Below are 23,420 nucleotides of genomic sequence, written 5' to 3'. Positions count from 1 at the left end.
CGATGTTTATTCAAGTTAATGCTGTTGATTATTTACTTGTCGAAACAGGCTTCGAGTGCAGATTGAGTGACTTAGATGAATCCCAGCTTACTTGTGGCATTGCGATGCCAACTAAAATACAGGCTGGAATTTACTGGTAGCAGCAGAGGATCAAACACAAAGTCTTCAGTGGGATGTGGGGCCTCTATGTCGCAGCAGGTAATTAACTAGCAAAACGTAAGCAAAATTACAGCAGGAAGAGAGTCCTAATTGGTCATTTATGTGCCAGGAGGCCCATTCGTTACCTTATTCTCTGCTGTCTAAGGTGGCAGTCATAGCTGGAAATAGATGGCTATTCCTTCCCACCTTCCTATGCCATTTATGAGCCAGTATCTCCCAGCCCATTACCAGAGGGCTGATAAAACCCAACCCAGTGAACTCACGCTTCACAAAGAATTGTAAAATAATTATCTTTTTCAGGGGCTGAACAGCAGGTTTACAGGAAAATGGCAAAAACCCAACAACCTTTTACAAGGAGTCAGCTCCCAGAGTGCATATCAAAGTGTTTCATCACTAGATTACATGTCAGGAACTGTTGTTTTACGAAAAATAAATTACTCGTGCTATTGCTCACGAGTACTGTATGTGCTCAGTATTACTCAGTGGTTTGTCTTTCATTGAGGATATTAAACCTCACTCCCCACAAATAAATAAATCTCCAGTGTATTAACAATGCAGGGGTCCAAATTAGGGTGAACATACAGCTTTTGTGTTTCAATTTGTTTAGCAGATGTGACATGGTATTGCTCAATGTGGGAACAGAAAAAATGTCCAAAACTCTAGGCTCAGATTAATTCTCCTCCCTTTGCAACACTCCATTAGCAGAGTGAAATCAGATCACCTTTGGGGCAGACTTTGGCAAAGTGCAAGTCTAGGCTCAGCTCTAGATCAATGAGCCAGAGCATACAATAGGCTATTTCTTGACTTCTTATTTTCACTCTGTAACAAGGAAAATGCACCAAGGATTTCGATGATCCTATGGCTGACTGCCGAATAGGGGAACACAGAGTTATTTCCCAATAATTTCCAAGAGGGAAAGCTACAGTTTCAATCGCTGATGTCATTTGATGAGTATAACATTTCTCCAACAGGGAGACGGGGGAGAAAGTTTAAAAAGGTCGTCATGTGAAGATAATGGCTCTCATCAGCATTCTGTGTGCTTGATATGTTATTTTCATGGGGGGGGGGTAGTTTCTTTTTATTTTGGGAGGGGATGAAGACATCCACATATTTTTCGATTCAGAGATATTCCCCCTTTTCTCATGTGGCAAAATGTAGCATGCAAATGAATTTTTCAACAATTTTTCATGCACAGACTGTGTTCGCTTCTTACTTTTTCTCTTGACCTTCAGATTCGAGGTTTACAACTCATACATTAATGCAATCAGAAGTTTGCATGTCAGCCTAATTAGCTTGTTAGCAGAAAAGCTGATTGTGTGCTTCTTACACTGCTGTGGCCATCTCAGTCAACAACTCGTTGTACGTGAGTTGTAATCATTCTCTTGACAAGTTTAACCTGCGAATCGGTCAGTGAGAATGTCACAAGCTATTAAAAATGCCGCGTGGGCTGTGCCAATTTTCAATCTTGCCACTTGTGCAATAATCTGAAGCAGATTTCGTATATGGATCTCCAATGGATAGATGATCTGTTCTGACATAACACACCAGGCACCCCTGGGTTTGGGAATAAGGGACGCTGAGCAGTAGGAAAGTTGAGATGAGGGCCCTAACACTGTTGTCAGCCCTACCATCTAATTTGCTGCATACTCCCTCTGTCACATTCTGGCCCACAAAGCCTGAGTGTGTGGAGGTCAGTTCAACTCCAGCTTTCATCGTCATAAATGTGATGGTTTGTGATCTGACCCTGGAGAAAATCAGCCATGGATGGACTGCCACAACAATCATGCAAGTATGTAAGAGTCTGAAAGGGTTAATATGGAGGAGTGGTTTTAAGCACCTATGTCGTACAGACTTGGTGGGAGAACAGCTCTGGATTTTAGAAGTGATAGACATGCTACCTTTGTCTTCCTTATAACCTCCATCACAACACTGTCCATTTTACTGTAACTTGTATATGGTTGCTGTCAAGTAGTAAATGACATCTTGTTTAAAACAAGAGACACCTCTCATTAGATTACATCGTGGTTTTGCTCTGACACACTTGATTAAGCATGATTTGTCGATCCCTCCCAAGGAAAAAGGAGGGTGGCAGCAGATCTATCAGATTCATCACATAACATGATGAGCAGTAGTCAGGATACAGCTTTAAAAATTTCAGCAAGCAATGTGGTCTCTACTTAGCCACCTCCGATATGCTGGCAGTGGCAGAGGTCTGAAAACTCTTCAGGCAGAGCTCGCGCGGCTAATAGAGCTAAACGTTCAAGTAATTTATAGAAGAGAGCCTTGTGGCAAGATTCAAAAAAATGTAGAATCTATAATCTGTGGTTAAATGTATCTCAGACATGGTAAGAGAGGTGTAGCAGAAAGAGTGAGCAAGGATCTCCATGGAACTGGGGCAAAGGTTACACCCAGGAAGTTACAGATAGCACAGGGTGAGAAGAAACACTGTTTAGTCAACATTCAGCCAGAGTGAAAGTGGACATCACAGGCTCCATGGGTAAAGTTGAATTCCCTGGTAGGCATGGAGTTTTTTTAAAAACCATTTTATATCAACAGAGAAAGTTAGAGGTAAGCTATGGGCTTACAGCTGCAGTCAAGAAGGCAAATTATGACAAGAGAAGCAATTTAAAGTGAGATCACAGACCTGGAAATGTCACAAAGGAAGAACTAAATTAAACCATGATGGAGGTGCGTAAGATTTATTGAAACTGCACACAGCAGGGCCCATCCAGTGAAAAACTGTGAAAGTGACAGGGAATATTAGTTAGAAGCATTGCCAATGAAAACCATCTAGAAAAAGTTGTTAAAGGAATGGGATTTATGTTATAGAGCCTCAGAGAGTGGGTTTAATTTGGTAAAGCCACTAAGGAAATTGGAATCATTTACACAGACTGTGATAAGTGAGACTTATCTAGAGAAGCCATACAAAGGTGGAAATAATCCATTTTACTGGTAAAGCATGGGACAATTCTCCACTACAGCATTAGTGTTGCTATACTACAGAAATAAAAGCACTGAAACAAGGAAAATAAATATTCACACAAGGAGGACTTGGCAACAGGAATAATATTGTCAGGAAGATTTAATTTCAAAGATGGGTCAGATACACAATTGCTTCCAAACTGGTTACTAACTCAAAACTGAACAAGTAAATACATTTGTTGTGTGTAATTAGGAACCTAGCTGATGACATTATGTCTTGCCAAGGTGCAGTAAATACACTTGGTTAAATTCCAAATTTGACAAATACTTCAACCATAGAACAAATAAAATTCTTGAAAGAACAATTCAACATCAAGAGGAATCCATAGATAATTTCATCAGTAGAAGAAAATATTGATTTAAAGTCAGAGTTCATGAGAGACAGATTTGTTATTAGAATTACTGATGAGTCTTTGTCAGATTTATATCAGTCAAAGGAAGATTTAACTGCAGCAAAAGCCATTCAGATCACGAGTGAAGCCAAAGTCCAGAAGCAGCACAGATGAACCCTAGGAGGAAAGGATCAACCCTATTATAGGAGATCAGCTGAATCTATTTAGTTGCTATAAAACAAAGCCCTAAAGACACATGAGAATCCAACACAGCAAGTAGGACAGGCACTGGATACAGTTATTGTCAGCGCTGTTGAAATAAATTTCATTGGCAAAACAGTGCCTGGTATTAAAATGGAAGTGTATCTGTATATCATAGAAAATATATCTATGTAGGATACAGCCACAGAGCAGCAAGAACTCAAATGGAAACTTACACATATAAGTACAAGAGTTTAAATTGGCTACAGAAGAAAAGCCAATGGTATTCTCTGGTTAAGTAGGCCTAGTAACAAAGGACTCTTATGTGCACAAGTATCTCCATGCTTGATACAACAGCGAATTTCACAATATTATCAGATAGTATACAATGATTGAAGAAAAACTGCTAACAGCCTACAGTAATGGAACCCAATAGTCCAGGAGGTCCAGCACATAACCCTGCAGTAAAAGGGGTTTCCGACAGTAGACAACTTTTATGTACTTCACAGTCAAGAATTTTCCCTCGAGCATGAACTCCAGAGATGGCACAAAGCATCTTCCAAATAATGGAAAGAGTAAGAATAATTAAAGGTGAGGACCAGTGGTCAAGGAACAATCAGTCTGGGAACAATTGGTCAAAGGACAGTTGGTTATTGTACAGCCACTGTTAGGAGAGTACATAGGGCTCCCTAGACTGACATTGGACTCATACTGTAACCCAAGCAGTAGACAGAATTCATTGAGACTAGCTATCTTGGCATAATTTGGAGATGCCGGTGTTGGACTGGGGTGTACAAATTTAAAAATCACACAATACCAGGTTATAGTCCAACAGGTTTAATGGAAGCACACTAGCATTCGGAGCGATGTAACTGAAATTATACATTGAAAAATTGATTGTCTGTTAAGCCTTTCATCTGTTAGAATACAGTGATAGCTCAGAGTTCTACATGAATTCATGCAGTTTTTGAGCAAAGTACAATGTAACCCTGCAAGTACAAATTCACCCCACAAAGTATATGTGTGCATGTGGGTCTTTGTCTGTCTGTGTGTCTGTGTCTGTTTGAGTTGGGGGTTGTGAGTGTAAGAAAGTGTGTGTGTGTGTAGTGAGTTGAAACTTTATTGCTGGAACAGCACAGCAGGTCAGGCAGCATCCAGGGAACGGGAGATTCGACGTTTCGGGCATAGGCCCTTCTTCAGGAATCCTGAAGAAGGGCCTATGCCCGAAACGTCGAATCTCCCGTTCCCTGGATGCTGCCTGACCTGCTGTGCTGTTCCAGCAATAAAGTTTCAACTTTGATCTCCAGCATCTGCAGACCTCACTTTCTCCTGTGTGTAGTGAGTGCAGAGTGTCTCAAGTCTGTGAGGGGGTGCATGTGTGAGTGTGGGAGTGTGTGTGTCTGTAAGGGTGTGTGTGGGTGTCTGTGTGCATGTCTTTGTGTATGTGGGAAATAGGCACCACACAACAATCAACAGACAGGAGGGTTCCCTCCCAGTTGGGGAACACTTCAGTGGTCCAGGACATTCAGCCTCGGACCTTCGGGTGACCATCCTCCAAGGTGGACTTCGGGACAGGCAGCCGAGAAAAGTGGTAAAAACAATGACTGCAGATGCTGGAAACCAGATTCTGGATCAGTGGTGCTGGAAGAGCACAGCAATTCAGGCAGCATCCGACGAGCAGCAAAATCGACGTTTCGGGCAAAAGCCCTTCATCAGGAATAAAGGCAGAGAGCCTGAAGCGTGGAGAGATAAGCTAGAGGAGGGTGGGGGTGGGGGTGGGGAGAAAGTAGCATAGAGTACAATAGGTGAGTGGGGGAGGAGATGAAGGTGATAGGTCATTGAGGAGAGGGTGGAGTGGATAGGTGGAAAAGGAGCTAGGCAGGTCGGACAAGTCCGGACAGGTCAAGGGGACAGTGCGGAGCTGGAAGTTTGAAACTAGGATGAGGTGGGGGAAGGGGAAATGAGGAAGCTGTTGAAGTCCATATTGATGCCCTGGGGTTGAAGTATTCCGAGGCGGAAGATGAGGCGTTCTTCCTCCAGACGTCTGGTGGTGAGGGAGCGGCGGTGAAGGAGGCCCAGGACCTCCGTGTCCTTGGCAGAGTGGGAGGGGGAGTTGAAATGTTGGGCAGAGAAAAGTGGTCGAGCAGAGGCTGATAGCTAAGTTCGGTACCAATAGGGAGGGCCTCAACCATGACCTTGGGTTCATGTCACATTACAGGTGATCACCATTGCACGATACACACACACACAGATACTCTTACACACACACACACACAGGCACTCCTATACACACATACACACAGACACACATACACACAGACGTGCACACAGACACCCACACACACCCTTACAGACACACACACTCCCACACTCACACATGCACCCCCTCACAGACTTAAGACACTCTGCACTCACTACACACACACACCTACACTTTCTCACACTCACAACCCCCAAACCAGACAGACACACACACAGAGACAGACAAAGACCCACATGCAGACATATATTTTGTGGGTGAATTTGTACTTGCAGGGTTACATTGTACTTTGCTCAAAAACTGCATGAATTCATGTAGAACTCTGAGCTCAAAAACTGCATGAATTTATGTAAAACTCCATTATCTCACTTTTTAGATTAGAATCAATCTAAACATCATGGCATAGACAGAGAACACAGGGGGCCAACACCTTCAACATATTGTTTAGCTATCACCATTGTTAACAGCTAACCCGAGAATAAAACTTTTTATATAAAAAGGTTTTGTGATTTACACATGAAAGAAGTGAAACTATCACTGTATTCTAACAGAGGAAAGGCTTAACAGACAATCAATTTTTCAATGTATAATTTCAGTTACTGTAAATGTTTGCTATAAATTCTGTGTTAGGATTGAGCCCTCCACTATCACCTGATGAAGGAGCGTCGCTCCGAAAGCTAATGTGCTTCCAATTAAACCTGTTGGACTATAACCTGGTGTTGTGTGATTTTTATCTTGGCATAAGAAGCATTCATAATATCAGCAAGAAGACAAGTCATGAATTTTGAAATTCATTCACGGAAGTGTGGGTATCCATTTATTGCCTTTGATATGTCGGTAATGAGCTGCATCCTTGAACTGCTACAGTGTATGGAGTTAGGTCCATCCACATATACAGCTATGGATCAACTACCTATTCCAGTATGAATAAAGTCCTTTGTGAAGAACATGGAAGATATCTCACATTGGCAGGAATAGAATCAATATGCCAATCTTCGAAGTCTAAAGAAAATGTGTAACTGGAGAATAATGAGCTATCTTAAGAAGCAATGCTACTAACCACCACCTGAAGCCTCATGGCATGTTTCCATCAGAACCTCCCAGTCACCACCCATTTTAATTCCCCTCCCATTCCCTTTCTGACATGACCATCTTCGACTTCCTCCGTTACCACAGCGAATCAGACTATAAATTGGAGGAACAACACCTCATCGTCTGCCTGGGCAGCCTACAACCTGGAGGACTCAACGTTCAAGTTTACCAATTTCAAATAACCTCCCTTCCAATCTCCCAACTCCTTCCCCCCCCCCACCCCCTCCCTTCCATTACTCTGGCCAACCCTTCCTTCTAGCTACTAACAGATTCATTCTGCCCATCAACCAACTAGGTCAAACCCTCTACCTGTGTTCGCCTATCCCCACCTCACCACCCCGCCCCCCCCTCCCCACCCAAACCCCACCCTCCTTATCTGTAGCTCCCCCTACATCCACACCAGTCCTGAAGAAGGGTTACATCCGAAACGTTGACTTCGCCACCTCCTGATGCTGCCTGGCTTGCTGTGTTCTTCCAGCCTCCTCTTTACGTACCACCCTTATAGCTAGGCAGGACTGAAAGTAACAAACATGTCGGAACAGTGAAATGTAGCAACCCCTTGGAAGTGTCTGTTCCCTGAATGTTACGATATTGGCAGATTTCTGGCTTGTACAGTACAAAATGGAGGCACACCATCTACAGCAGCAGTTCAAGGTTGTGGCTCACCACTACCTTTCAAGGTCAATCAGGATTAAACAATACATTTAGGCCGAGCCAGTGATACCTGTATCCCCTGAAAAAATGCCTTTAAAAATTCTCTGTCAAGAATCACATAGATTTAGCCGAGAATCAGATGCCAACATAGTGAATTCTAAATTATAAGCTGCTTGTTTATTAATCAATAAAAGTAGAACAAACAGAGCTATGTCTCAGGACCAACTACTTTTTAATTATATCACTCAAATAGGAAATGTAAAGCTTACCATTCTACTGATTAAATTTCTTATGTGAACACAGAACACAGAACCGTACAGCACAGGAACAGACCCTTCGGCCCACCACTGTGCCAACCATAATAAACTAATCTCATCTGTCTGCACACGTTCTGTATCACTCTATCCCCTGCCTGGTCACGTATCTGTCTAAACGTCTCTGAAACTTTGCTATCAAATTTGCTTCTACTACCTCCCCAAGCAGCCCATTCCAGGCACCTACCACCCCCTGCATAAAAAACTTCACTTGCACATCTCCTTTAAATGTTTGCCCTCTCACCTTAAACCTATACCCCCTAGTATTTGACATTTCCACTCTTGGAAAAACATCCCGACTATCCATCCTTTCCATGTCTCTCATCATTTTATATGCTTCTATCAGGGAGCCCCTCGGCCTCTGACACTCTAGTGAAGGCAATTCAAGTTTGTCTAACCTCTCCTTATAGCTAATACACTCCAATCCAGGCAACATCCTAGTAAATCTCTTTGACACCCTTTCCAAATCCTCCATATCCTTCCTACAGTGTGGCAACTGGAACGGTATGCATTAATCCAAATGTGGCCCAACTAAAGTCTTAAACAGTTGCAACATGATTTACCAACTTTTATAGTCAATGCCCTAATTGATGAAGACAAACATGCTGTGTGCCTTCTTTTCACTTTATCCACTCGTGTTGCCACTTTCAGGGAACTATGGACTTGTACCCCAAACTCCCTCTGTATATCAATGCTGCCACGGGTGCTGCCATTTAAAGCGTACTTTCCCCTTGTGATTTGACCTCCTAAAGTGCATCACCTCATACTTGTTAGGATTAACCTCCATTTGCCATTTATCTGCCTAACATTGTAATTGATCGACATCCTGCAATATCATTTGTTAACTGTCCTCACTATTTACAACTCCACCAACTTTCATGTCATCTGTAAACTTAGAAACGAGACCACCCACATTTTCTTCCAAAACATTTATATAAAATTACAAACAACAGAGGTCCAAGACAGATCCTTGCAGAATACCACTGGTCACAGATCTCCAGTCAGAAAAACACCCCTCCACAACCACTCTCAGTCTTCTATGACCAAGCCACTTTTTAACCTAATGTGCCAGCTCACAATGGGCTCCATGTGATTTAAACTTCTGAACCAGCATACCATGAGGGACCTTGTCAAATACTTGAGTAATTTCCATATATACAGCATCCACTGCCCTACCCTCCTCAATTATCTTTGTTACTTCCTTAAATAAAAACTCAGTCAAGTTTATAAGACAAGACCTCCCTTGAGTAAAGTCATGTTGACTAACCCAAATAAGTCCATTCTCCTCCAACTGCAAGCAAATCCTGTCCCTGAGAATCTTCTCCATTAATTTCTCCAGCACTGATGCAAAGCTCCCCAACCTGTCGTTTCCTGGATTATGCCTGTTTCCCTTCTCTTCACCATGCTTCTGGGATCTTGCCTGTGGCTAAAAAGGAAGCAAAGATCTCTGTCAACGTCTCAGCAAACTCTTCCCATGCCTCCCTGAGTATCATGGGACAGATCCTACAATGCCATGGAGATCTATCTGTCTTAATGTTTTCAGACACCCAACAGATCCTCTTTCTTTAGCGATGCGAGGAACAGGGAGCGGGCACAGCTTAACACGTGGCTGCGCAGCTGGTGTAGGAGGGAGGGCTTCAGATATGTAGATAATTAGGATGCCTTCTGGGGAAGGTGGGACCTGTACAAGAAGGACGGGTTGCATCTGAACTGGAAGGGGACCAATGTCCTGGGTGGAAGGTTTGCTCGAGTAGTTCGAGAAGGTTTAAACTAGTATGGCAGGGGGGTGGGAACCTGAGCTGTATACCGGAGGTGAGAGTTGGTGCAGATGAGGCACTAGCAAGAGGTAGACCAGCTCGTGGAAAGGATTTTCCTGGGAAGGAACCAAGGGATCAGTTAAATTGTGTTTGCTTTAACGCAAGGAGTATCAGAAATAAAAGTGATGAACTTAGAGCATGGATCAGTACCTGGTGCTATGGTGTTGTGCCCATAACAGAAACATGGGTTTCTCAGGGGCAGGAATGGTTGCTGGATGTTCCAGGGTTTAGAGCATTTAAAAAGATTGGGAGTGGGGAGAAAGAGGAGGGGGTGTAGCACTACTAATCAGAGAGATATCACAGCTACAGAAACTTCCTCTTATACTCCTCAAGGGCCGTGTTTGATTTCAGTTTCCTAAACCTTAAATGAGCTTCCTTTCTCTTTTTGACTAAACTTTCATGTCAAACTCACCCACAACAAAAACCCTGTTGCATTTACATCTTTCCACAATCTGCCTACATATCTGTTCCTTTGTTTCTCACACTGGCAATTGGGATGTCTATAGTATAATCCCAACACAGTGGTTGCATCTTTCTTATTCCTGAGTTCTCCCCATAAGGCCACTCTGGATGAGGCCCTCCAAGATGTCCTCTCTTAGTGCTGCTGTGACATTCTTCTTAATCGGTTATGGAACTCCCCCATCCATTTTATATTCCTCTTTATCTCACCTGAAACCCGAGAACGTTGAGCTGCCAGTCCTACCCTTCACTCAATCAAGTTTCTGTAATGGCTACAACTGCATTGTTCCATGTACTAATCTTGGCTCTAAGCTATTCTGCCTTATCTGTTATTTCTTGCACTAAAATAAAACACTTCAGATTCTCAGTATCATCGTGTTCATGAACCTGACTATCTGTTCTTCCTGTTAGACATATTTGCCTTCACCTCTACCTTCTCCTCAATCACTCCACATGCTGACCAACCTCTCCATTTTCCATCCCGTGAGTTAACCATCCCAAGTGGCACTAACAAACCTCCCTGCAAGAATATTGGTGCATCTTCAGTTCAGGTGCAGCTTGTTCTTTTGTGCAGATCCCTCCTGTTCTGGAAGAGATCTCATAGAACCACATATCTGAAGCCCTCCATCCTCTACCAGCTCTTTAGCCACTCATTCAATTGCATTATCTTCCTATTTCTGGCCTCACATGTATGTGGCTTAGGGAGAAATCCTGAGAGTCTAACCATAGAGTCCTGCTTTTCAACTTCCTATCTAACTCCCTAAATACCTACCATCTCTTTTTCTGCCTATGTCGTTGGTACCAATATGGACCATGACATCTGGCAACTCACTGTCCCCTTTCAGAATATCCAGTGCCTGCTCAGAGGCATCAGGGAGACATTACACCATCCTGGAGTCTTGCTTGCAGCCACAGAAATGCCTGTTTGTGCCCCTGACTATTGAGCTGAAAATGTGTTGCTGGAAAAGCGCAGCAGGTCAGGCAGCATCCAGGGAACAGGAGAATCGACGTTTCGGGCATAAGCCCTTCTTCAGGAATGAAGAAGGGCTTATGCCTGAAACGTCAATTCTCCTGTTCCCTGGATGCTGCCTGACCTGCTGCGCTTTTCCAGCAACACATTTTCAGCTCTGATCTCCAGCATCTGCAGACCTCACTTTCTCCCCTGACTATTGAGTCCCCTATCATTTCTGCTTACTTCCACTTCCACCCTACCTGCTGTACAACAGAGCCAGTTGTGGTGCCACTGATCTGGCTGCTGTTGTTGATTTACCCTGAGGGGCCATTCCACCCCAACAGCATTCAACAAAGCATATCCTTTTGAAAGGAAAATGGCCACAGGGAACTACCTGCCGATGCTTACTAGTCTTCATGGTGGTCACCCATCACTTTTCTGTCTGCATAGTGTTTCCTTGTGATGTGCCCAGCTCATTAAATGTGCAATCACAGCCTCAATGATGCTCTATAGTGAGTCCATTTAGCTGCTCCATTTGGCAAATCAGGAGCTGCAGCTGAACACACTTGAATTGTGAACATGAATAAAATAAGAAACAACAATCATCAGGTAGAATCAGACAATGTTGAGGAAAACTTTTTATACCTCTGCTGCCTCTTTGAAAGATGCATAGTGTTCTGAAGTTGAAGGCGTGCACTGTATCTTTAAGAGAGAGAGAATGCTGTTTTGCACTGAGACCTTACAAGCACCAGTTGTATGACTAGCTAGCAGTCTCAGAATGTACTGGAAAATTGGAAACATGTAACATTTGAATGTGAAATGGATACCTGAGTTTTGGTTGCTGTTTTGACAACAATTTGAATTGAACCAATCAGTTTAAATATGCCCCAGGATAGTAAAACCCAATTGAGTTTGAATTTATTGTTTTTGCCAACCACAAACCAATGAGATGATCTAATGTTTGAGGTATAAAGAAACAGGCATTTTGAAAGTTAGACAGAGAGAGACCAACTGCCATCGACAATGTAACTGCCAGCAAAACACTTTCTATCAAAGGTACCTTTTTCATATGAAATATCTTCACAATAAAAAGAAAGAAGATGACCCAGAGAGGTCTTCAGCCAGAAGAAGACAGAAGTCAATGATGACAGCCACTGTGTGGTTTTGAAATTAAGTTGATGTAATTGTAATAACTGCTTTTTATTGCATCAGTATATTGTTATAGAGTTGGAGGTAGATAATAGAAAGGGGGCTTAGAGTTATAAATAGTTGTTCTTTAATGTTCACTTTTAGAGTTAAGTAATAAATTGAGATTATTTTCTTTAAATAGTGAAATTTGGGAGTTCTCTGTCCCTCATATTTTAAAACATTACAAGGTGAGGTGAGCTTTTCTGGATGTTTGGTTTAATAAACAGAAGGATTCACCACCATGTCGTAACAATAGAAACATGCAAAAAGAAGTCCAACGCACTTTCTACACTGTCCAGAAAGTATTCTTTTCCAATTCTATCACAACATTTCTGTATGTTTTGCTGCTGACCACACCCTTAGTGTCCACCTCTAGCTACACAGTGTTCTCAGTCACTCAGCGGTCATTGAATGCATCACACATACCTCTTTATATAATCAAATCCCTTTAAAATGGTACTGTCAATTGTGTTTCTCTTTCAGGCAATGCATTTATATAATTTTCAGATAAGGCTTGTACATGCGTTTTACCAAGGGCTGGTAATGTCAAGTCACTAATTGTGCTTGAGGCTTGTTTTTCAGACAGGAGGCCTGTGACCAGTGGTGTTCCATCAGGATCAGTGCTGGGTCCACTTTTGCTTGTCATTTATATAAACGGTTTGGTAAGCCCTGCCATCCCCTTCACTCTTTCATTTATGCAGGCTTTGCCCTAAAAGAACGGGGCACTGCTTGTCACTGGCCGCTCTGGTGAATTTTTTTCCTTCTTTTCCCTGGTGGTGGAATGCAAATAAAATTTTCTGCACTCGATGTTTCCCCACTGTGTCCTACACCTACACAGGCACGACATGGATGCTGGAGAGAAATAAGCATGAGAAAAAGAAAGGACAAGGAGAAGAAAAAGAAAAAGAATAAAATAAAAATTTCAAAAAAGTTGGATGATAATTTAGGAGGCATGGTCAGTAAGTTTGCGGATGACACCAAAATTGGTGGTATAGTCGACAGTAAAGAAACTTATCTAAGATTACAAAGGGATCTTGATCAATTGGGCCAATGGGCTGAGGATTGGCAGCTGGAGTTTAATTTGGATAAATATGAGGCATTGCATTCGGTAAAAGAATTAATGGCAGGGCCCTATGAAGTGTTGTCGAACAGAGAAACCTAGGGATTTAGGAACATAGTTCTTTGACAGTTACATCACAGTTAGACAGGGTGGTTAAGAAGGCATTTAACATGCGTGTCTTCATTGCTTAGACCTTTGAGTAGAAGTCGTTGATGCATGTTGAGGTTGTACAGGGTGTTGGTGAGGACACTTTTGGAGGACTGTTTACAGATCTGGTCGCCCTGTTTTAGGAAGAGTATTGTAGAATTGGAGAGAGTTCAGAAAAGATTCATCAGGATGTTGCTGGAACTGGAGGACATAAGTTATAAAAATTGACTGGGTTGAGGGGTTACCTGATAGACGTTTATAAAATCATGAGCGGCATGGATAAGGTCCCTCATGGATAAGGCAAAAGTCTTTTCCCTAAGGTGGGGAAGTTCAAAAGGAGGGGGCATATTTTTAAGGTGAGAGGAGAAAGATTTATGAGGGACCTGAGGTGTAACTTTTTCACACAGAGGGTGGTTCATGTTAGGAATGAACTGTGCGAGGAAGTGGTGGACGCAGGTACAGTTACAACATTTAAAAGACATTTGGATAAGTACATGATTAGGAAAGGTTGAGAGAGATATGGACCAAACACTGGCAAATGGGACGGGTTTAGTTTCGGAAACTTGTCAGCATGGACACATTGGGCTGAAGGGTTTGTTTCCGTGCTGTATGACTCTAGATGTAAAGTGTGGGATTTAATGCCTTCCCGGTGCCATGTTTGGTTTGGATAGTGCATTTCATTATGCAGGATGGTGATGAATGGGGATCTGGATGTTTCTCCAACTCTGCTCCAATTTGTTCAGTAATGGGAAGGCTGGTGGATAGCCTTCTTGCCGTGCCACCTGTTGAGGCCATTAAGAGGGCACTAAGTGCCAACCTGAAGGCCTCACCTCACCATTGCTGGCATTCACCCAACCATGGGTGAAAGACTCACAGTGTGGGAATCCCAATTAGCAAACACGGTGGCAAGAGTCATTCAACGGCACCTGCAGTTTGATTGAGGGACCCGGCATCAGGATGTTGGGGTGGTAGCTGGAGGTGCAGGAACCTGATGACCACCGTGGCCCTGCCCTTGATGCCCAATTTCCTTGCCCAGGAACTCTCTATCACCATCACTCACATGTGGCCTGCACGCTCGGATCTGGGCTTTCCCTTTGCAGGGAATCACTGCTCTTTATGGATCTTATCAAATCTTCTAATCATCTTAAACAGCTTAACTTTCCACATCCAAAGCAACACAAGGCTTGACATTGCAACTTGCCTCCATGATTCAACCCTTTCCACCCCAGCTTTGGGACTGCACTGGGACTGAAGGAAGGAAAGCCATCAACCAAGTGGATCTCACTCAGACATTGCTGCCATAACTCTTCAGGAATGATTGATAAAATCCAGCCACTTATCAGGATTTGCTGATTATTTGTTTCCACTTGTTTATCAGTTGTTGATGCTATCAGAGTATTAGCTACATGGAATGACCTTTACCTTGAATTTTTTTTTACATGTTTTTGTTCTCTTAGCCTTTCCATTCATCTCTTTGGTGAATCTCAACATCAGTTCTTCCTATTTTGTGAAGGAGCAGCTTCTGTCAAAGAGTTAGTGTTTATTCTAATGCTTCCTTTGGTTGTTATATTTTACTTAAAGAACCCACGAGTCAACAAGTTTGTAAGTTGCAACAAGAAAATTGGCAGGTCTCTGATTATTAAGGTCTCGGCTTAAATTATCATTTCAATTTATATTGTTTGAAAACATTGGTTCTGAAATTCCATCGACACTGTCCCAGGACAACCACACCACCGCCTACCCCTTCCTGCCCCACCCATCCCATCGAACCCCAACCTCACAATCTCAGCAGGAAATCACTTGGAGGAATGGAATCAATGGCCAGTATGCCTTATCATTGAGATACAGGGAATCTGAGGGTCAATTTGTATTGATGGAGAATCACACGCTGGCTTCTCATATCAATGTTGTCATGAGATATATTCTCAACCTTTGAACAGCTGTTGGCAGCACTGAAATAGTGGGTGGCACAGTGTCATAGTGCTTAGTACTGCTTCCACACAGCGCCAGCGGCCTGAATTCGATCACAGCCTCGGGCGAACATCTATGTAGGGTTTGCAAGTTCTCCTTGGGTCTGTGTGGGTGTCCTCTGGGTGCTCTGGTTTCTTCTCATATTTCAAAGATGTGCAGTTTAGGTGGGTCGGCCAAGCTAAATTATCTGTAATGTTCAGGCTAGGTGGATTGGCTTGGTATGTGCAAACGTTCAACAATGGGGTCTGGGGCTTGGTTTGGCTGGAATGCTCTTCAGAGGGTCACTGCAGACATGATGGGCCAACAGACCTCTTTCTGCATTGTAGGGATTCTTGAGGATAAAGTTTATAGTTCCATGTACTCGTCCAGTAATTTGATACAGTCCAAGCCCTACTTGGACATACGAGTAGGGCATGCTAAGCATTTCTGTTTCCTGGAGCAACTCAGAGTACAATTGCCCAAAAGTGTAAACATCCATCAATAGATTGATCACTGTTTATTCATCTCTCTCAATTTTATTTCTGTTCAAATTGTGTCTTTCTTCATTTTAGCTTGGTTGGTAACTGTATGGTCAATGTCCCTCTGAATTTTCCATTCTTGTTCCCTTAAACTTTAGATCAGGGCTTCCCAAAGTGGGGACCTGAGACCCCAAGTGGGATTGCGAGCTGAAGTTTCGAGGTCATACGCTCCAAGACAACAATGACCATCATGGAACTCTGACTGGGTTATAGCAGCTGCCAACAACTAAACTAACAACATCTCTCACAGGTCTGCTCTCCGCACCTCCCAACCTGTTTTCACAGTGATCACAACCATTTTCAAATAGAGTCATAGAGTCATTAAGCATGGAAACAGACACTTTGGTCCAACCCGTTCATGCCAACCAGATATCCCAACCCAATCTAGACCCACCTGCCAGCACCCGGCCCATATCCCTCCAAACCCTTCCTATTCATATACACATCTAAATGCCTCTTAAATGTTGCAATTGTACCAGCCTCCACCACTTCCTCTGGCAGCTCATTCCATACACGTACCACCCTATGTATGAAAAGGTTGCCCCTTAGGTCTCTTTTATATCTTTTCCCTCTCACCCTAAACCTATGCCCTCTAGTTCTGGACTCCCCGACCCCAGTGAAAAGACTTTGTCTATTTATCCTATCCATGCTCCTCATAATTTTGTAAACCTCTATAAGGTCACCCCTCAGCCTCCGATGCTCCAGGGAAAACAGCCCCAGCTTGTTCCGCGTCTCCCTATAACTCAAATCCTCCAACCCTGGCAACATCCTTGTAAATCTTTTCTGAACCCTTTCAAGTTTCACAACATCTTTCCAATAGGAAAGGGACCAGAATTGAACGCAATATTCCAACAGTGGCCTAACCAATGTCCTGTACAGCCGCAACATGACCTCCCAACTCCTGTACTCAATACTCTGACCAATAAAGGAAAGCATACCAAACGCCTTCTTCACTATCCTATCTACCTGCGACTCCACTTTCAAGGAGCTATGAACCTGCACTCCAAGGTCTCTTTGTTCAGCAACACTCTCTAGGACCTTTCCATTACGTGTATACATCCTGAATAGGTTTTCTTTCCCAAAATGCAGCACCTTGCATTTATCTTAATTAAACTCCATCTGCCACTTCTCTGCACATTCCATCTGGTCCAGATCCTGTTGCAATCTGAGGTAACCCTCTTTGCTGTCCACTACACCTCCAATTTTGGTGTCATCTGAAAACTTACTAACTGTACCGCTTTTGCTTGCATCCAAATCATTTATGTAAATAACAAAAATCTTGAAATGAGTTCAGTTTGGGAAGCATTGCTCTACATATTCTGTCCTGCACATGGTTACCCCCTCCCGATATCCCCAGCATTCCAAATTCAGGAAAGAATGTAAAATTACAAACCCATGACCACTTCCACCCAGAAGGACAGGAGCAGCAGATACATGGAAATACCAGCCCCTGCAAGGTCCCCTACGATCCACTCACCACCCTGACTTGCAAATATATTGTTGTTCCTGGCGTGTTGCTGGATCAAAATCCTGGAATTCACTCTCTAGGGCCTTTGTGGGTCTATCTACAAGACATGGACTGTAGCAGTTCAAGAAGACAGCTCGCTATTACTTCTCAAGGGCAACTAGGGATGGGCAATAATGCTGGCCAGGCCAGTGACACCCACAAGTGAATAAAAAAGAAATGCACATTCACAACTTCCAAAATCCTCAGTCTCAGACACACCAAGTCGGGAGGAACAGAATACAGGCTGTAAACACTTCTATAGAAAAGTTGAGAAATATCAGACAGGTTGCCCCTTATATCTCTTGGAGGTCAGCTGTAGAGTAATATTCATAAATAATTTCAGCTGAATAGCAAAAATGACACACAGTGAATACCGCAAGACAACAAAATGGACAATAAATAAGAATGTATTTTACAGATGGTCCATTTCGAATTCAAAACTGTGCTTACTCTGCAGAGACAAGCATAAGGAGCCTTTTTAAAATCTAGTATATACGTCACCCCTTGTGGATCCAGTTTCTCAAGCAACAAAACCGCCAATGCATGATGAAACAACTTGACAGCATAGCAATATAATCAGGCCAAATACTTTGATAATAGCATATCACATCGAAACATGTCAAAGTAATTCACCCAGGGAATGGCTCTTGAGAGAAAGAGAATCACATTTGGATAGTGCTTTTCATGACATCAGAATGGCCCAAAGCACTTTACACAAAATGAAGGAGTTTTATAATTACTATTGTAAATAGAAAACGCAACAGGCAATTTAGCGCATAACAAGGTTCCACAGGTAGAAAAGTGGCAGTTGCATTTTTTGGTGATTTATTTTCAATTTGTTCTAAGGACATGAAGGCCAGCATTTGTTATCTTTTGCTTATTGCCCTCGAGAAGAATGATACCTGTTATCTGGGATCCTGAGAAGAATTGCCCTGTGCTTCCAAATAACCCCATGGAACTTCCTTGCTAGTTGGGATGAGGGCATCAGTTCATTAGAATCCCTACACTGTAGAAAGAGGTCATTCGGCCCGTCAAGTCTGCACGAGCCCTCCAAAGAGGATGGCACGGTGGCTCAGTGGTTAGCACTGCTGCCTCATAGTGCTAGGGACCTGGGTTTGATTCCAGCCTTGGGCGACTGTCTGTGTGGAGTTTGCACATTTTCCCCGTGTTTGCATGGGCTTCCTCCAGGTGCTCCAGTTTCCTCCCACAGTCCAATGGTGTACAGGTCAGGGTGGATTGGCCATGCCAAATTATCCATAGTGTTCAGAGATGTATAGGTTAGGTGCATTAGTCAGGGGTAAATGTAGAGTAACAGGGTAGAGGAATGCTTCTGGGTGGGATACTCTTCAGGGGGGTTGGTGTGCACATGTTGGACCAAATGGCCTTTTAGGAATTCTATAAAAGAGCATCCAATCCAGCCATCTACCCTATATTTATCTAGCCTACACATCCCTGGAAACTACAGACAGATCAACTTGGCCAATCCACCTGACCTGCATATCTTTGTGACTTGGGGAAGAAACCAGAGATGACACAGAGAGAACATGCAAACTCCACACAGACAGTCACCCAAAGGCTGGAATCTAACCCAGGTTCCTGGCGCTGTGATGTAACAGTGCTAAGCACTGAGCCACTGTGTTGCCCTACTGTCTCACCGGAAACCTGGATAGCTGTGGTGCAACAACTGTTATCAAAGCAAATAAAACAACCATTTTTTAAATACAGTTCACCTGTTTTTTATTTTTAATTGTCCCGAGTAGGATGACGCTTGCAGTTGAAAATACAGTGTTGGGTGTGAAACCTTACAGTTTTGGCCTTCCACAATGCACCACTTTAAGAATGAGATCTTTTAACCTATTCCCAGCTGGAGACCAGCCAGATTCCTATGAAAGTGGCTGGAAGACGGAAGGCAGAAGAGGCACCAGATGGTGTGAAGAAAATGTGCTGTAAAAACCTCCCTGTTGTGTTCATGCACTGTCCAGATCTTAGATTAGGAAGAGGAAACTCTGGGCAGCATATGTGGTGGTTCACTTGTTTTCCGTTTCCTCCTCTCTCTCCACTCCTTCCCTGAAGGTAGTGACTCATTCCACAGCCAATTTCAACAGCCACTGGCAACCCTCCAGTACCTCACCCAACTGCCCGCAGAGTCTTGACGTAAGGTATTGACCGGATCATATCATCACCCACATATGCAAAACCTCCAACAGAGATTAAGGAGCAGGAGCACACTTCAATTTTAATTTTTCAACCCATATCCAATTATAGCATGGCCACTAATAACCCAGTTCTGAGCAGCAGAAACCAGAGATCAAAGCTTCTTCGTCCCTTGCAGTTGACATATTACAATGTGTTACTATACTGAGAGCACGGAAACATTCACTCTGCTATTTCTGATCCGCATGAGTCTCCTCCCACTTTCTTCATCAGATACAAACAACCTAACCTTCTAATCCTTTCCCCACCCCCATCTCTTTATTTTACTTCTTTTTAAAGGTTTTGCCTCAATTATTCTTTGTAGTCATTTGTTCCAGATTCTACATGCTTGCTGACTAAAGATTTTAGGAGAAAGTGAGGACTGCAGATGCTGGAGATCAGAGCTTAAAAATGTGTTGCTGGAAAAGCGCAGCATGTCAGGCAGCATCCAAGGAGCAGGAGAATCGATGTTTCGGGCTTAAGCCCTTCTTCAGGCTAAAGATTTTGTTCTGGATTTCCCGATGGATTTATTCAATATTATTTTATTTATGTTTCTAGTTTTTGTTATCTGCAAGTGGAAACACCTTCTCTATGTCAATCCAATTGAACCCTTATGTAGAGTTGAACCTTATAGTCCACCCACAGAGTCATACAGTGAAGAGCTGTACAGCACTGAAACAGACCTTCCGGTCCAACTTGTCCATGCCGACCAGATATCCTAACCTAATCTAGTCCCATTTACCAGCGTTTGGCCCATATCCCTCTAAACCCTTCCTATTCATATACCCATCCAGATGCCTTTTAAATGTTGTAATTGTACCAGCCTCTACCACTTCCTTTGGCAGCTCATTCCATACATGCACCATTCTCTGCGTGAAAAAGTTGCCCCTTACGTTCCTAATAAGCCTTTTCCCACTCACCTTAAACCTAAGCCCTCTAGGGAAAATAACTTTTATTCACTCTATCCATGCCCCTCATGAATTTATAAGCCTCAATAAGATCACCCCTCATTCTCTGACACTCAATGGAAAACAGCCCCAGCATATTCAGCCTCTCCCTATAGCTCAAACCCTCCAATCCTGGCAACATCCTTGTAAATCTTTTCTGAACCCTTTCAAGTTTAACATACTTTTCCTATAGCAGGGAAACAAGAATTCAGAAATCAAACTCATAATTTAGAGCATCATGCCATCAGCAGTGTACCCACAGCCTGCACTGTCACAATTTTACAGGTGGGTGAATCACCTACCCAAAGTCTAATTAACGCCCTTAACTGGGTAATTAATGCCTAACTAAGGGTCTCGTCATCAGAGCTCTGCACTGGCTCAACATACAGCCTGGCAGGTTTCATCCTCTGGCCTTGTTGGTCCATTAAAATAGGAGTGTGCTCTCACACCAGTACCCTGTGCTGACTGAATGCCTCTTCCCTAACATTACCTTCTTCCATCTGACCTTCCATCAAACCTCCTATCACCACCCCCACCATTTTGCCCTCTCCTCCCCAGGGACTTTCAGCCTCGATCCTGAGATATTCTGAACATCTGGGTCCATCACTGAACACCATCTTCTCGATCTACTTGCAGTACCAGCTGTGACCAACATGCCATTGGGTGGTGCTGGCATGCAGACGGTCCAATTGGTCAGCATCTCCATGAGGTGAAGGCCCAGTGGTATTCTTATTGGCCTGTTAATCCAAAGACCCAGGTAACGTGTCCTGTCTATTTGTGAAGTGCAGCGAATGTTTTTCAAAATTAAAGGTACTATTTAAATTAAAAATTTAATAGACAGGTAGTCATTTGGTAGTGCGGAACTAGAATATTGCTTGTTTGGATAGTTTAGAAAAAAATCCAATGTAAATAGAAACCAACACTTCCAAAATATGAGAGACAGTTTGGTTGGGTGGCAAATCCAAGCTGATTTGTACAGGAGCTGCCTAGGAAAATGTACCAGCTAATGATGACTGAGTGTTAACTACCTACCGTGAGTATTGTATATGAATGTCAGTGCCCATGCAATGCTTGGTAATTAGGCTGTACATCCCAAAGACTCGTATCAAACACCACACCCCTTAGGTTGCTTGCAACAAGCAAGCTACTGATCATAATCAACCAGTTCATGCTTACAAAACACACACGCAGTTTATTAGATGTGTATTTAGACAAAACTTGCTGGATAATCCTGACTCTGCAAAGAATTACACTAACAAACAATTTAGAATTGTCTGTCATGTTTGCAGAGTGACAAATGTACATGCATTGAAAGCTACATATATCAATATTCAATTATTTGCAGCCAGAAGGATCATATACATGTAATGCATTGCTTCAACTCAGCAATTTACATGAAAAGTATTTGCTGGTTAATTTCTGAGGGTAATGCCTTAATCAATAAGTTAATACATAGTTCAAAATTTAAATAAAACTATCCAATTCACTAAAATACCATCACACTACATACTTTACTCATGACTCACTGGGTCAACTTGCCTATAGAAGGAGCTTTTGAAATATTCTGCATTTCTACTCCATAAACTCAAGCAGAACTTTCTTCCTACATTCTTTATTTGATGTCAATGAGTGATTGAATGTTGTGACTAGGTAATCTTCTTACCATTTGGAGAATTAATCCAAACCTATAATAAAGCCAATTGGGGGCAGCACAGTGGCATAGTGGTCAGCACCAGAGATCTGGGTTCAACTCTAGCCTTGGGCAACTGTCTATGTAGAGTTTGTATGTACTCTCTGTGTTTGTGTGGGTGTCCAACAGGTGCTCTGGTTTCCTCCCACAGTCCATAGATGTACAGGTTAGATGGATTGGCTATGCTAAAGATTGGATTGTAGTATCCAGGGATTTACATGTTAGTTAGGGGGTTAGCCATGTAAAAATTCCATGGAAGGCTGAAGAGGTGGAGTAGGTCTGGGTGGGGATGCTCTTCAGAGGGTCAGTGTTGACTTGATGGGCTGAATAGCCTCTTTCTGCACTATAGGGATTCTAGGTTTGAAATAAAGGTCATCTTTACTAGTGCTTTGCTCATGGATGGACCTGCTAACATTCCTTTCATGAAACACTTCTTATTTTCTATAGCTTTCCCAACAATTACATCTTCCAAATATCAAGTGTGGCATCATCCGAGCCAACAGCTGGAACCTGAATAATCCCTGTGGGTCTCTTCCAATGTTCTTGTTGTCATTGGCATCAATAAACAGCTGTCGAAAGGTCAGATGTGAATAATCCAGCCTGTTTTTTTTAATTGCTGCAAAATGATGTTGATTAGCATCATGCTTCCTGCCGATGCTCCTGAGTAAATTGCAACATGGGTTGTGACTATGAAGCAGCTTCTGAAGTGCAGCACTTGAAGTTGCTTCTCCTGCTAATAGGATTTGAGCAGGTTTAAATGGTCACTATCTCAGTGGGTAGATTATGAAATCTAGGTGGTCTTGTCTTATTATTTCAGCGGGTATGTGGCTGGGAGAAACTTTGATATCTTGTAAACAGAGGGGGTCATCAACTTCTGGGAGACTAGCTAGATTGAACAACTCATTTTGCTATTTATAAAGTTTACTGGCAGACCGGGTAAAAATAATTTTTTATACATAGCCCCTTAGCACCTACTT

The 23,420-nt window shown here is 42.9% G+C and overlaps 1 protein-coding gene and 1 long non-coding RNA gene across 2 annotated transcripts in view; one reads left to right on the top strand and one right to left on the bottom strand.

Moving 5' to 3' along the window:
- Positions 1–23,420, bottom strand: part of nrg1 (neuregulin 1) — an 835,600-nt gene that overhangs the window by 366,931 nt on the left and 445,249 nt on the right. The gene's annotated exons all lie outside the window — the stretch shown is intronic.
- On the top strand, positions 36–16,324 carry LOC148139903 (uncharacterized). The gene is made up of 3 exons (XR_015753368.1): positions 36–198; positions 1,392–1,518; positions 16,205–16,324. It is a non-coding gene; the product is annotated as an uncharacterized LOC148139903 (long non-coding RNA).

Source organism: Chiloscyllium plagiosum, unplaced genomic scaffold (genome assembly GCF_037043375.1).
Source record: "Chiloscyllium plagiosum isolate Xiang-an unplaced genomic scaffold, Cpla_swu_hap1 HiC_scaffold_36, whole genome shotgun sequence".
Lineage (NCBI taxonomy): Eukaryota > Metazoa > Chordata > Chondrichthyes > Orectolobiformes > Hemiscylliidae > Chiloscyllium > Chiloscyllium plagiosum.
The sequence above is the reverse complement of the archived record's forward strand: the minus strand, read 5'-3'. Positions and strand labels throughout refer to the sequence as shown.